This window comes from Ranitomeya variabilis, chromosome 2 (genome assembly GCF_051348905.1).
Source record: "Ranitomeya variabilis isolate aRanVar5 chromosome 2, aRanVar5.hap1, whole genome shotgun sequence".
In the NCBI taxonomy this organism is placed as follows: Eukaryota; Metazoa; Chordata; class Amphibia; order Anura; family Dendrobatidae; genus Ranitomeya; species Ranitomeya variabilis.
In genome coordinates, this window is record NC_135233.1 from 531,102,028 (window position 1) to 531,115,914 (window position 13,887).

Here is a 13,887-nt window from a genome sequence, read left to right on the forward strand (position 1 = left end):
GGCCGCATTACGTGCGGACTGAATAATAATAACTAGATGGGTATTTCCTGAAGGAACTACAGATAGTGCTTTGGAATGGTGCCCGGGTTGCCCCAGCAAGACTTTCACACTTGGGTGCCCCTCAGGCGCTGGTTTGGTAGTTGTAGCCCCTCAGGGTTGAGGCCACTCTGGGTCCGATTTGGTGGGCCGGGTCACTCTGGGTCCGATTTGGTGGGCCGGGTCACTCTGGGTCCGATTTGGTGGGCCGGGTCACTCTGGGTCCGATTTGGTGGCCCGGGTCACTCTGGGTCCGATTTGGTGGCCCGGGTCACTCTGGGTCCGATTTGGTGGCCCGGGTCACTCTGGGTCCGATTTGGTGGCCCGGGTCACTCTGGGTCCGATTTGGTGGCCCGGGTCACTCTGGGTCCGATTTGGTGAGCCGGGTCACTCTGGGTCCGATTTGGTGGCCCGGGTCACTCTGGGTCCGATTTGGTGGCCCGGGTCACTCTGGGTCCGATTTGGTGGCCCGGGTCACTCTGGGTCCGATTTGGTGGCCCGGGTCACTCTGGGTCCGATTTGGCGGGCGGCGCCACTCTGGGTCCGATTTGGAGGGCGGCGCCACTCTGGGTCCGATTCGGCGGGCGGCGCCACTCTGGGTCCGATTCGGCGGGCGGCGCCACTCTGGGTCCGATTTGGCGGGCGGCGCCACTCTGGGTCCGATTTGGCGGGCGGCGCCACTCCGGGTCCGATTTGGCGGGCGGCGCCACTCCGGGTCCGATTTGGCGGGCGGCGCCACTCCGGGTCCGATTTGGCGGGCGGCGCCACTCCGGGTCCGATTTGGCGGGCGGCGCCACTCCGGGTCCGATTTGGCGGGCGGCGCCACTCTGGCGGGCGGCGCCACTCCGGGTCCGATTTGGCGGGCGGTGCCACTCCGGGTCCGATTTGGCGGGCGGCGCCACTCCGGGTCCGATTTGGCGGGCGGCGCCACTCCGGGTCCGATTTGGCGGGCGGCGCCACTCCGGGTCCGATTTGGCAGGCGGCGCCACTCCGGGTCCGATTTGGCGGGCGGCGCCACTCTGGCGGGCGGCGCCACTCCGGGTCCGATTTGGCGGGCGGTGCCACTCCGGGTCCGATTTGGCGGGCGACGCCACTCCGGGTCCAATTTGGCGGGCGGCGCCATTCTGGGTCTGATTTGGCAGGCGGCGCCACTCTGGGTCCGATTTGGCGGGCGGCGCCACTCTGGGTCCGATTTGGTGAGCGGGGCAATAATTATAATAAGACTACAGATAGTGCTTTGAAATTGTGCTGTGCTATCACTTTAAGAGCTGATATTATCTGGCAAAACTGTGCTGGTGTGGTCATGTACAGTTCGCAGGCGTTGGCATAGTAACTGGGCCTGACTGCGCATATCAATTAGCTAGTCAGCCAGGTGGCAAGTGGCAGGTACATTTCAAATTGCCTCAGAAACCCGGCCATTATAACCTATGGGAAAATTTCCCTATTGAAATGCATTACAATGAGGGGAAAAAACATTTTCAAACGCAAATTGCGCCAAAACTACAAATCCGATCGACACGAAAAATACTTAGCACACCTCTTGGGGACGTTGGCTTCGAAATGACACCTCACTGGAGTCTGTGAGTGAAGCGGTTCGGGCCGCATTACGTGCGGACTGAATAATAATAAGAAGAACTAGATGGGTATTTCCTGAAGGAACTACAGATAGTGCTTTGGAATGGTGCCCGGGCTGCCCCTGCAAGACTTTGACACTTGGGTGCCCCTCAGGCGGTCCGATTTGGTGGGTTGGGTCAATCTGGGTCTGATTTTGTGGGCGGGGTAAATCTAGGTCCGATTCGGTGGGCGGGGTCACTTTTGGTCCGATTCTGTGGGCGCGGCCACTCTGGGTCCGATTCGGTGGGCGGAGCCACTCTGGGTCCGATTTGGTGGGCGGGGCACCTTAGGGACCAATTTGGTGGGTGGGGTCACTCGGTCCGATTTGGTGGGCTGGGCACCTCAGGGTCTGATTTGGTGGGCTGGGCACCTCAGGGTCCGATTTGGTGGGTGGGGTCACTCTGGGTCCGATTTGGTGGGCGGGGTCACTCTGGGCCCGATTTGGTGGAAGGGGTCACTCTGGGTCTGATTTGGTGGAAGGGGTCACTCTGGGTCCGATTTGGTGGGCGGAGCCACTCTGGGTCCGATTTGGTGGGCGGGGTCACTCTGGGTCCGATTTGGTGGGCCGGGCCCCTCGGGGTCCGATTTGGTGGGCCGGGCCTCTCGGGTTCCGAATTGGTGAGCGGGGTAATCTACTATCTAATTGTCTAAGGGCACTTCCGTCTTTCTGTCTCACAACACCGCTACGTCATCATCTCGTGAGACCGCAATGCACTCTTGGGACCGGAGCGCGCAACAAGCATCGGGTACCGGCCACTCCAGGTGCAACAAGCATCGTGTACCGGCCGCTCTAGGAGGTGCAACAACCATCAGATACCGGCCGCTCCAGGAGGTGAGTATGTAACTTTTTTATTTTAATTCTTTTTTTTTTTTAACAGGGATATGCAGTATACTATGTGACTGGACAATATACTACGTGACTGGGCAGTATAACTACGTGGCTCTGCGCTGTATACTGCGTGGCTCTGTGCTGTATACTGCGTGGCTCTGCGCTGTATACTACGCGGCTCTGCGCTGTATACTACGCGGCTCTGCGCTGTATACTGCGTGGCTCTGCGCTGTGTACTGCGTGGCTCTGCGCTGTGTACTGCGTGGCTCTGCGCTGTGTACTGCGTGGCTCTGCGCTGTGTACTGCGTGGCTCTGCGCTGTGTACTGCGCGGCTCTGCGCTGTGTACTGCACGGCTCTGCGCTGTGTACTGCGCGGCTCTGCACTGTGTACTGCGCGTTCTGCGCTGTATACTGCGCGGCTCTGCGCTGTATACTGCGCGGCTCTGCGCTGTATACTGCGCAGCTCTGCGCTTTGTACTGCGCGGCTCTGCGCTATATACTGCGTGGCTCTTCGCTGTATACTACGCGGCTCTGCGCTGTGTACTGCGCGGCTCTGCGCTGTGTACTGCGCGTGTCCGTGCTGTGTACTGCGCGTGTCTGCGATGTATACTGCGCGGCTCTGCGCTGTGTACTGCGCGGCTCTGCACTGTGTACTGCACGGCTCTGCGCTGTATACTGCGGGGCTCTGCACTGTATACTGCGGGGCTCTGCGCTGTATACTACGCGGCTCAGCGCTGTATACTGCGCGGCTCTGCGCTGCATACTGCTTGGCTCTACGCTGCGTACTGCGCGGCTCTGCGCTATATACTGGGTGGCTCTGCGCTGTGTACTGCGCGGCTCTGTGCTGTGTACTGTGCGGCTCTGCACTGTGTACTGCGCGGCTCTGCGCTGTGTACTGTGCGGCTCTGCGCTGTGTACTGCGCGGCTCTGCGCTTTATACTGTGCGGCTCTGCGCTGTGTACTGCGCGGCTCTGTGCTGTGTACTGTGCGGCTCTGCACTGTGTACTGCGCGGCTCTGCGCTGTGTACTGTGCGGCTCTGCGCTGTGTACTGCGCGGCTCTGCGCTTTATACTGCGCGGCTCTGCGCTGTGTACTGCGCGGCTCTGCGCTGTGTACTGCGCGGCTCTGCGCTTTATACTGCGCGGCTTTGCGCTGTGTACTGCATGGCTCTGCGCTGTGTACTGCGCGGCTCTGCGCTGTGTACTGCGCGGCTCTGCGCTGTGTACTGCGCGGCTCTGCTCTTTATACTGTGCGGCTCTGCGCTGTGTACTGCGCGGCTCTGCGCTGTGTACTGCGCGGCTCTGCGCTGTGTACTGCACGGCTCTGCGCTGTATACTGCGCGGCTCTGCGCTATGTACTGCGCAGCTCTGCGCTGTGTACTGCGCGGCTCTGCTCTGTGTACTGCGCGGCTCTGCGCTGTGTACTGCGCGGCTCTGCGCTGTGTACTGCGCGGCTCTGTGCTGTGTACTGCGCGGCTCTGCGCTTTATACTGTGCGGCTCTGCGCTCTGTACTGCGCGGCTCTGCGCTGTGTACTGCGCGGCTCTGTGCTGTATACTGCGCGGCTCTGCGCTGTGTACTGCGCGGCTCTGCGCTGTGTACTGCGCGGCTCTGCGCTGTGTACTGCGCGGCTCTGCGCTGTGTACTGCGCGGCTCTGCGCTGTGTACTGCGCGGCTCTCCGCTGTGTACTGCGCGGCTCTGCGCTGTGTACTGCGCGGCTCTGCGCTGTGTACTGCGCGGCTCTGCGCTGTGTACTGTGCGGCTCTGCGCTGTGTACTGCGCGGCTCTGCGCTTTATACTGCGCGGCTTTGCGCTGTGTACTGCGCGGCTCTGCGCTCTGTACTGCACGGCTCTGCGCTTTATACTGCGCGGCTCTGCGCTGTGTACTGCACGGCTCTGCTTTGTGTACTGCGCGGCTCTGCGCGGCTCTGTGCTTTATACTGCGCGGCTCTGCGCTGTGTACTGCGCGGCTCTGCGCTGTGTACTGCGCGGCTCTGCGCTGTGTACTGCGCGGCTCTGCGCTGTGTACTGCGCGGCTCTGCGCTGTGTACTGCACGGCTCTGCGCTTTATACTGCGCGGCTCTGCGCTGTGTACTGCACGGCTCTGCGCTGTGTACTGCGCGGCTCTGCGCTGTGTACTGCACGGCTCTGCGCTGTGTACTGCACGGCTCTGCGCTGTGTACTGCGCGGCTCTGCGCTGTGTACTGAGCGGCTCTGCGCTGTGTACTGCGCGGCTCTGCGCTGTGTACTGCGCGGCTCTGCGCTTTATACTGCGCGACTCTGCGCTTTGTACTGCGCGGCTCTGCGCTTTATACTGCGCGGCTCTGCGCTTTGTACTGCACGGCTCTGCGCTGTGTACTGCGCGGCTCTGCGCTGTGTACTGCGCGGCTCTGCGCTTTATACTGCGCGGCTTTGCGCTGTGTACTGCATGGCTCTGCGCTGTGTACTGCGCGGCTCTGCGCTGTGTACTGCGCGGCTCTGCGCTGTGTACTGCGTGGCTCTGCGCTGTGTACTGCGCGGCTCTGCGCTGTGTACTGCGCGGCTCTGCACTGTATACTGCGTGGCTGTGCAATATACTACGTGGACATGCATATTCTAGAATACCCGATGAGTTAGAATCGGGCCACCATCTAATAATTATAAGACTACAGATAGTGGTTTGGAATTGTGCTGTACTGTCACTTTAAGAGCTGATATTATCTGACAAAACTTGTGACCTGGTGAGCTGATGTAGATTTCATAGGCGTTGGCATAGTAACTGTGTCTGACTGCGCATATCAATGAGCTAATCAGCCAGGTGGCAGTTATTTTTAGAAATTGCCTCAGAAACCAGCCCATTATAAACGTATAGGAAAATTTCTCCATTGAAACGCATTGAAAGACTTTTTTCAAACACAAATTGCGCAAAAACTACAAATCCGATCGGCACGAAAAATACTTAGCACACCTCTTGGGGACGCTGGCTTCGAAATGACACCTCACTGGAGTCTGTGAGTTTAGCGGTTCGGGCCGCATTACGTGCGGACTGAATAATAAGAATAAGAAGAAGTTTACCACGGTGGAATAACAGTATAGTGCTTTGTTCCAAAGCACTATAATAAGAAGAAGTTATCCACGGTGGAATAACAGTATAGTGCTTTGTTCCAAAGCACTATAATAAGAAGAAGTTATCCACGATGGAATAACAGTATAGTGCTTTGTTCCAAAGCACTATAATAATAATAAGAAGTTTACCACGATGGAATAACAGTATAGTGCTTTGTTCCAAAGCACTATAATAAGAATAAGAAGAAGTTATCCACGGTGGAATAACAGTATAGTGCTTTGTTCCAAAGCACTATAATAAGAATAAGAAGAAGTTATCCACGATGGAATAACAGTATAGTGCTTTGTTCCAAAGCACTATAATAATAAGAAGTTTACCACGGTGGAATAACAGTATAGTGCTTTGTTCCAAAGCACTATAATAAGAAGAAGTTATCCACGATGGAATAACAGTATAGTGCTTTGTTCCAAAGCACTATAACTAGATGGGCATTTCCTGAAGGAAATACATGGTGCTTGAACAGCGCTGCCAGCTTTACAGCAGCACTTTTCCACACCCGGGACCAGGGGAGCACTTACTTTTCCAAACCCGGGACCGGGGCGCACTTACTTTTGCACACGGGGCTGGGGGCGCACTTACTTTTGCACACAGGGCCGGGGGCGCACTTACTTTTGCACACGGGGCCGGGGGCGCACTTACTTTTGCACACGGGGCCGGGGGCGCACTTACTTTTGCACTCTTACTTTTGAGGTCTCCGCCACAGTGGAGAGGCTGAAGGGGTCGATAAACTCCCTGGAACAGCGTAGAGCGGAGATCTTGGCGGGAAGCGGTCCCTTCGAGGAGAAGTTGCGCAACGAAGATCGGTTTAGGGCCATGACCGGTGGGTCTCCTGTGGGGTCAGGAGACCCCTACCAGGTGGAGAAAGAGGAGGAGGAAGATGGCGGTCCATCTGCGCCATATCCACCTGAAGGCCTGGGGAGTAACAGCACCCAGGTATCGTATAGCGGGATAGCCCCTGAGCAAGTGGCCCTCCCGTCGGACTCCAGTAACTCGGAGGAAAGCGGGAGCGAGGGGGAGGATGGTGGTGGTACCAGCAGTCAGGGGGGCTGCCTCATCCTGCAGCAAGTGCGGCAGATCGAGTCCCCAGCACGGTTTGGCGAGCTGTTGTTTGGGGATGAGGTCTGCGAGGATGAGGCAACCGGGAGGGGGAAAAAACGTAAGAAGGCGAAGGAGTCAGTGGTAGACAAATACGTCTACGTCCCCCTTCCCGGGGCTCCCCTGTCCCGTTGTGCGGAACCCGCTACCCACCCCGGCTCGGGCCCTGTTGTGGGTCCGCAGCGAGGGAGCGGGGAGAGGAAGGTCTGCCCGGATCGGGGCACCATGCCTGGTGGTGGTGTCTCGGATTCGGGCAGTGATATGGAGTGCGGTGCCGGCAGTGCCGGGGTTAAAGATGGTGGTGGTGCTCGGGCCAAGCCCTCTGTGGCAGGGGGGGCTGGCCCGGCACCTGGTGTGCAGGCAGCCGGGGCCGCATCTCCGGCGGCGAGAGCTGGGGTGTCCGGGTCCCCCACATGCGGATCCGCTCATAAGGCTGGATCTTTTTTGGGGACCCGGGGACCAGGAAAGGGCGCGACTAAGTCTAAGTTTAAGGCACAGTGCAAGGTACTGGTCGCTCCCCTGGCGGTGTCCGTGGCCAGGTCAGGGACCCCCTTGCGCAGAGCCAGTGATGGGTCTGTGCCGGGGGCCCCGCCGCCGCTGGACGCCGAGGGGGAGTGGCCTGTGCTGAGGGGGTCAGCGGTGGTGGCGGCTGGTGCGGGAGCTATGCCCCTTGGCATCAGTACCGTGGGGGGCCCTGGGCGAACCCCGGGGTCTCCGGTGCGGGTGGCGTCGGGGGGCATGGCTTCCCCGGCTGCGGCCCCAGTTGTCCCCTCCATGCCTGTGCCTGTGGCCCATGAGGGGGGCGTGGCTTCCCCGAATGTTGCCCAGCCCGCCGTGGTTGTGGCTTGCGGGGGGGTGTGCCCTCCTCGGCTGTTGTCCCACCCGCCGCTGTGGTTGCGGCTGGCGGGGGGGCACGGCCTCGGTGGTCGTGGGACCCCCCGCTGTGATCGCGGCCGGTGGTGGGGGCGTGGCCTGTGCGGCTGCGGCCCCGTCCGCCGGTGCTGTGGCCGGCGGAGGGGGAGTGGCCTCGGAGGGTCTGCCGCGGATGGCTCCGCCCACCGCGAATACGATGGCAAAAGCCGGCAAGGGGGTGCCGGGGTCCCCTGCCCACTTACCGACATCTGGTGGTGCGGGGGCTCCGGTGCTCCAGAAGACGCAGGCGCCGAGTTCTCATGTGGAGCAGGGTTCGGAGGCAGTGTCCAGCCCTGCTCCAGGAAATAGTAAAGACAAAGAAAAAAAAACTGCTCAGGAAGATCAGAGCTCAGGAGGTGCTGCTGCTCCTGAGTCCAGGCAGGAAATGCAGTCTGGTCTGGGCTCAGAGGCTCTTAAAGGGGCACTGGCACTCCTGGGCAAAGCAAGTGGCAGTGCGGCACAAAGCACTGTGAAGCAGTCGGGGCCCCCAGCAGGTGGAAAAGTAAATAAAAAAAACAACAATGTAAATAAAAATAACACCCGTATGAATGTGGCCGGGGCGAATGAGGATATGAATGATGGTATGGATGGTGTGCTGTGCGGTGGTGAGGGTGCGAATGGCGGTACAAATGTTGCAGGTGTGAATGGTGTGGGTGTCAGTGGCGTTGGTGGCGCGGTGGTGGGTGGGGGGGAGGCTGGTCCATCTGCCCCCCCAGCCGCCCCTCCCCCCCTTTCTTTTTCGGCGGTGGTGGCTGGGGCTCCAGGGGGGTCGAGGGGTGCTCAGGGGGTTCCTCGGGGGGTCTCCTCGCCTCTGGGTTCCGGGGACGGCGTTTTGCAGCGCCGTTTCCTGGAGGCCCTAAAAAACGGAGAGAGGTCAATCATGGTAGAGGGAAGAGAGGTGGACCTGTCTTTCTGGCTGGAGAGACACGGCCTAGCCGCCTTCCAAGATAGAAGGGAGGGGGAAACCGTATGGTCCCTCCCGACAGCCGGGCAGGGGGTGGCGAGGAGGAATGTAGTCCGTCTTCGCTGGAGGGGCAGTGAAGCTTGCCCACCCAGGAGTAGGGTGGTGGAGCTCCTCCTGAAGATGGGCTTTGGGGCGGTTGACATCTTTGCCCTAATTCATCCTGCAGCCACCCTCTTCTTTGACATCAGTTTCGTGCGGCCGGAGGGCCTTGAGCTCTTCTGGTCAAATTACGAGCTGGTGAAGGGGGAGCCCGGCTGGCGAGACTTCGCTGTACAAGCGGTGTCTCGCCAAAATGGCGTGAAGAAAGTGACCGTGGTGACTTGTAACGAGTCACTTTCTGGGGTGGACATCTTGACGTGGCTTTCCCGCTATGGGGAAGTCACGGACGTCCCCCAAAAAAACCGGGACGAATTTGGCATTTGGTCAGGGGGCTGGACCTTCATGATGAAGTTGAAGGTCTCAGGGGGTACTGTCACCCACATCCCTTCCTCGGCGTTCATAGGAAGGGACCGGATCCTGGTCTTCTACCAGGGGCAGCCGAAGGTCTGTCACAGGTGCGGTGATCCCCGCCACTTCAGCGCAAGCTGCAAGGTGCAGAAATGTGCCTTGTGTGGCGGGGTAGGCCATCTCGCTGCATCCTGTAAGGATATTCGGTGTAACCTGTGTGGTGATCTGGGTCACCCGTACAGCCGCTGCCCTCGCTCTTTCTCCAATGCTGCTGCTGGCCGGGTGGGGGGAGGCCGTGAGGGGGAAACCTCTGGCGGTTCAACCTCTGCCGTGGTAGGCGGTGGTAGCGGGGGAGGGGCTGAGGGGCCAGTGAGGAGAGACAAAGCCCGAGGTCAAGCTCGAGGTCCTGCCTACCAGAGGAGGCAGGTGGTGCGCCATGAGGATGGGGGGCAGGGAGAGCCTCAGGCAACTGGAATAATGTCTGCTCCCCCCTCTGCTGAGGCATCGGCTGTTGTCACTGAGGCCCCGGGGGAGGCAGAGGTGTGCGAGGAGATCAGGAGGATGGAGAGGGAGGACAACAGGGCTGACTCCGACAACTCCTCCCAGTATGAAAGTGTGGATGAGGAGGTCACGGATCAGCCGACAGTAAAACAGGGTGAAAAACATCGTACCAAAAAAGGGGGGAAGAAGAAAAAGAAGGTTGCTAAGCCTTCTGGTCCTTCGCCCCCTCCCCTAACCGTAGATGTGCCAACGGAAGGGCTCATCGGCTCCCCTCTGATTGCCCTCTCCAACCGGTTCCAAGCCCTCGAGGACTCTGCTGAGCCGGAGGTCGAGGGTGAGGGGCCGGGGGCGGCACCTGGGGGGCTTTCGGGGGGCGGCGCAGTCTGTCCTCCGGGGGACGTTGTTTCCTCTGGGGGGGGGACTGACCCGGAACCCAGAGGCGAGGACACCACCAAAATGGACACCTCGTCATCCTTAAAGAGGAAAAATATGTCTGGTACTGTCCCTTCTTCGGGGGGGAAAAGTGAGGATGATGGGGTGGGGAAGAAGAAGGCCGTCTAACTTGATCACCCATGATGGCGGAACTCACCCCGTTGACTCTGGCGTCGATTAATGTCTGATGCGGCTAGATTTGCGGCCTTCGATTTTTTCACCCGAATTGAGGCTGAAATTTTGTTTTTGCAGGAGACCAGACTAACGGACATGGGGGTCATCCACAAAGCTAAAAAGGAGTGGAGGTGTGGGCCCTCATACTAGTCTCTTGCGGCCGAGCCGTATAGCGGGGTGGCGGTCCTTTTTAAGACCGCTGAGGTGGAATGCCGACGGGTTATTGAGATAGAAATGGGAAGGTGCCTGGTCTTAGACATCTTCATGAGGGGACAGGAGCTTTGGCTCATAAACATCTACGGCCCACAGTCTAAGTGGGACCGTAAATGTCTCTTCATGAAGATCAAGCCCTTTCTTTTTACGAGCCGGCAGGTGGTCTTCGGTGGGGATTTCAACACCATTACGAGATCCCGTGATAGGGGGGGTCCCGGAGGCCGCCTGGCTTATGATAGCATAGCCCTAAATAGTCTAGCTAGTGAAGCTCGCCTGGTGGATGTCCACATACGGCACACCCCAGGTCACGGGGGTTTCACCTTTCATAGAGGTAGCAGTAGGTCTAGAATAGACAGGTTTTTTTTGAAGGAGGACGCCATCTTTTCCGCAGTGTCCGCCGTTGAGGTGGAGTTCTCCGATCACTGTTTAATTTTAACAGGGATTATGTTCCACCCGCGGCTACTGCCTCTTCGCATGGAGAAGGTTATTCTAGTGATTTTTTGTCATCCACCGGGAGCGAGGTGGATCACGGACCCGACGAGGGTGGAAGCGTAAGCAACGCAAGGAAAAGACTGACACGGCACAGGGGCCATACACCTCCCCGCCGACACAATTATTTAACCAGGCGGAAATAGAGGATTCGGGGGCTTCTTATCAAGGAACCCTGACTCAAGACCCCAGGTCCATGGCACTACAGGTAATCAACCTCTCTGACCACAACCTTATACCCACTGAATTATCAGTTCTCCAGAGAGGTCTCTTTTTTGTCCCTACACATCCAGCAGACAAATTTACTCTTATTAAAGATCTGTATTTGTTTTGTAGGAGACTTACCTTTCAGGTCATGTACAGGAGGCCTGATGTCTTACAAACGATGCCTATGGATGAACGTCGCACTTTCCAGGATCTGCTAGAATTGTTGGAGGAAAATGAATCTGGTCTGAATAGAAGAAGGTTTCCCTACAAGAACAAATCACTCAAAACACCGTCTTTTTCTTTGATACCGGCCATCAAGATTTTCTTTGAAGTGGTCAAGCGGGACATCATGTCTATGCCTACTCGGGTAAGTGGCTTACCCAATTTGAATATGGAGGAAAAACGAGCCCTAACAGCTCTACGAGATAATAGGGACTTTACCATCAAGGAGGCAGACAAAGGGGGTAACGTGGTGTTATGGTCTGTGCAACTATATGAGGCTGAGGCCAAAAGGCAGCTTAATAACACCCAATATTATCAAAGACTCCCGTCTGACCCTACGTCTCTGTTTCTCTCCAAATATGAAAAACTTCTCTGCAGGGCTCTACAGCTTTCCATCATTACCCAACAGGAGAAACAATATTTATGGGTAGCCAATCCGAGTACGGCTACTTTCTACATGCTGCCGAAGATCCACAAGGATAGAAATAGACCTCCGGGGAGACCTATTGTCTCCAGTATTGGCAGCATGTGCGAAAAAGCGTGTGAGTATCTGGACTTCCTTCTTCAACCTATCGCCTCATCCCTTCCCTCTTTTATTCGCGACTCCTCGCATTTCATTGATATCTGTGGACAGATTGATCTTCCGGAAAAATATCTATTAGTGACATGCGATGTTGAATCGCTTTATTCTAATATTGGTCATAAAGAGGGGACGGAGGCGGTTGCATATTTTTTAAATAAAAACAGTTCTATTGATAGAGGCCATGACTCCTTTCTGCTCGACCTACTGACCTTTATTCTCCATCACAACTTCTTTCTTTTTGATAGGGTGTATTATCTTCAGCGATCAGGCGTGGCGATGGGCGCGAAATGTGCAGCAGCCTATGCGAACATCTTTTTGGGCTGGTGGGAAGAGACCTGCGTCTACCCGTCATCTGCATTCGCGACCCACGTACACGCCTGGTTTCGCTTTATAGATGACGTCTTTATCCTGTGGAAGGGCACTGCAGAGGATTGTGTGGATTTCTTCAACCATCTTAATTCCAATCCGTATAACATTTATCTCACATATTCCTTCTCTAGTAGTGAGATCACCTTCTTGGATTTGAAGATCTTTCCCCAGGGGAATGGCCTGGCGATGAATCTTTACCGCAAGCCAACTGCAACGAACTCGCTATTGGCATTCACAAGTTTCCATCCCTGGTATACGAAGGTGGGTGTCCCCACAGGACAATTTTTACGTGTCAGGCGTAACTGTACTCGTGATTCCGATTTCTCTATCCAGGCTCGGGATTTAACGGATCGCTTTCAGCAGAGGGGTTATCCGAAACGGGTTATTTCTACCGCCTACCAAAGAGCAAGAAGTCAGGATCAGAGATCTCTCTTAGTTCCTAGGCAACGGTGTCAGGAGACACAGACCAGATTCATTACGGACTTTAACAGTAGTTGGACGCAGGTCAGTAACATTTTAACCAAACACTGGCAGATTCTACGAATAGACTCACAAACAGCAGAAATTACTAGTGAGCGACCTCTTATGACAGCTAGACGTGCTCCAAATCTGAGGGACTTGATTACTAGGAGCCACTTCAATAGACCCACGACGAGACTTAATAGAGGCATTGTCCTGAGGGGTTCGTTTCCGTGTGGGGATTGCAACGTCTGTCCCCACATGGCAGCTACACGGGACGTTTTCATCCATCCCACTCGTCTGAGCAGACATCCCCTGAGGGCATATATCAATTGTAAGTCTAGGGATGTTATCTATGCCCTTATCTGTCCATGTAAAATGTTATATGTAGGACAGACGTCGCAGGAGCTTAGGAAACGGGTCCAGAAGCATATTTCCACAATACATCTGGCAGCTTCGGATACAAGGAAAGGAAGGGTCCTGACTCCTGTGTCTCAACATTTTTTGGAACATCACAGTGGTTCCTCTGCGAATTTGCAGGTGGTTGGTCTACAAAAGATTACACGTAATGAGAGGGGAGGGGATAAACATAAGAATCTTTTACAAGTGGAATCTAGGTGGATTTTCCAACTACAAACTGTGGCCCCCCTTGGACTCAATGAGGAACTTCTCTTTACGGGATTCCTTGGTTGTTGAGTATTAGCCCCTTCTGTATTATCTTTCTTATTCCTTGTCCTGGACGCCTTATACATGTGACTTATGTGTGACAATCCTGTCCTTAGGTTGGCATGATTGGCTGAGAAAACTCTCATCACTTATTCCTTCACCATCTGGGCATTGGACTGACCGACATTGGAATTGGCTTCTGGACTCTGGAATGGGCTGAGTGATTGGGGACTTTGTGACAAGCTACCGTCTTCTCCTTGTTTATGGACGGTTTTAAACTTTTACATCGGGATGCCATATCTGTGGAATCGGACTGGACACTCCACTTATGTACATGACCTGATTGGTATGGATTATGTGCCTTGAACCTCCTACGATGCCGTGTCAGATTATGGATAAACTGACGAAGAGCGTTTGTTGGGACCATTTATAGCGATTTATTTTTGCATTGCTTTGGACTATTTCTAGTTGGACAATATGAGATGAGGGTATATCGTGCATGTTCGATTGTACCACTGATATATTGGTGAACATGGCTGCATGCGAGATATGCATATACATTCATATACA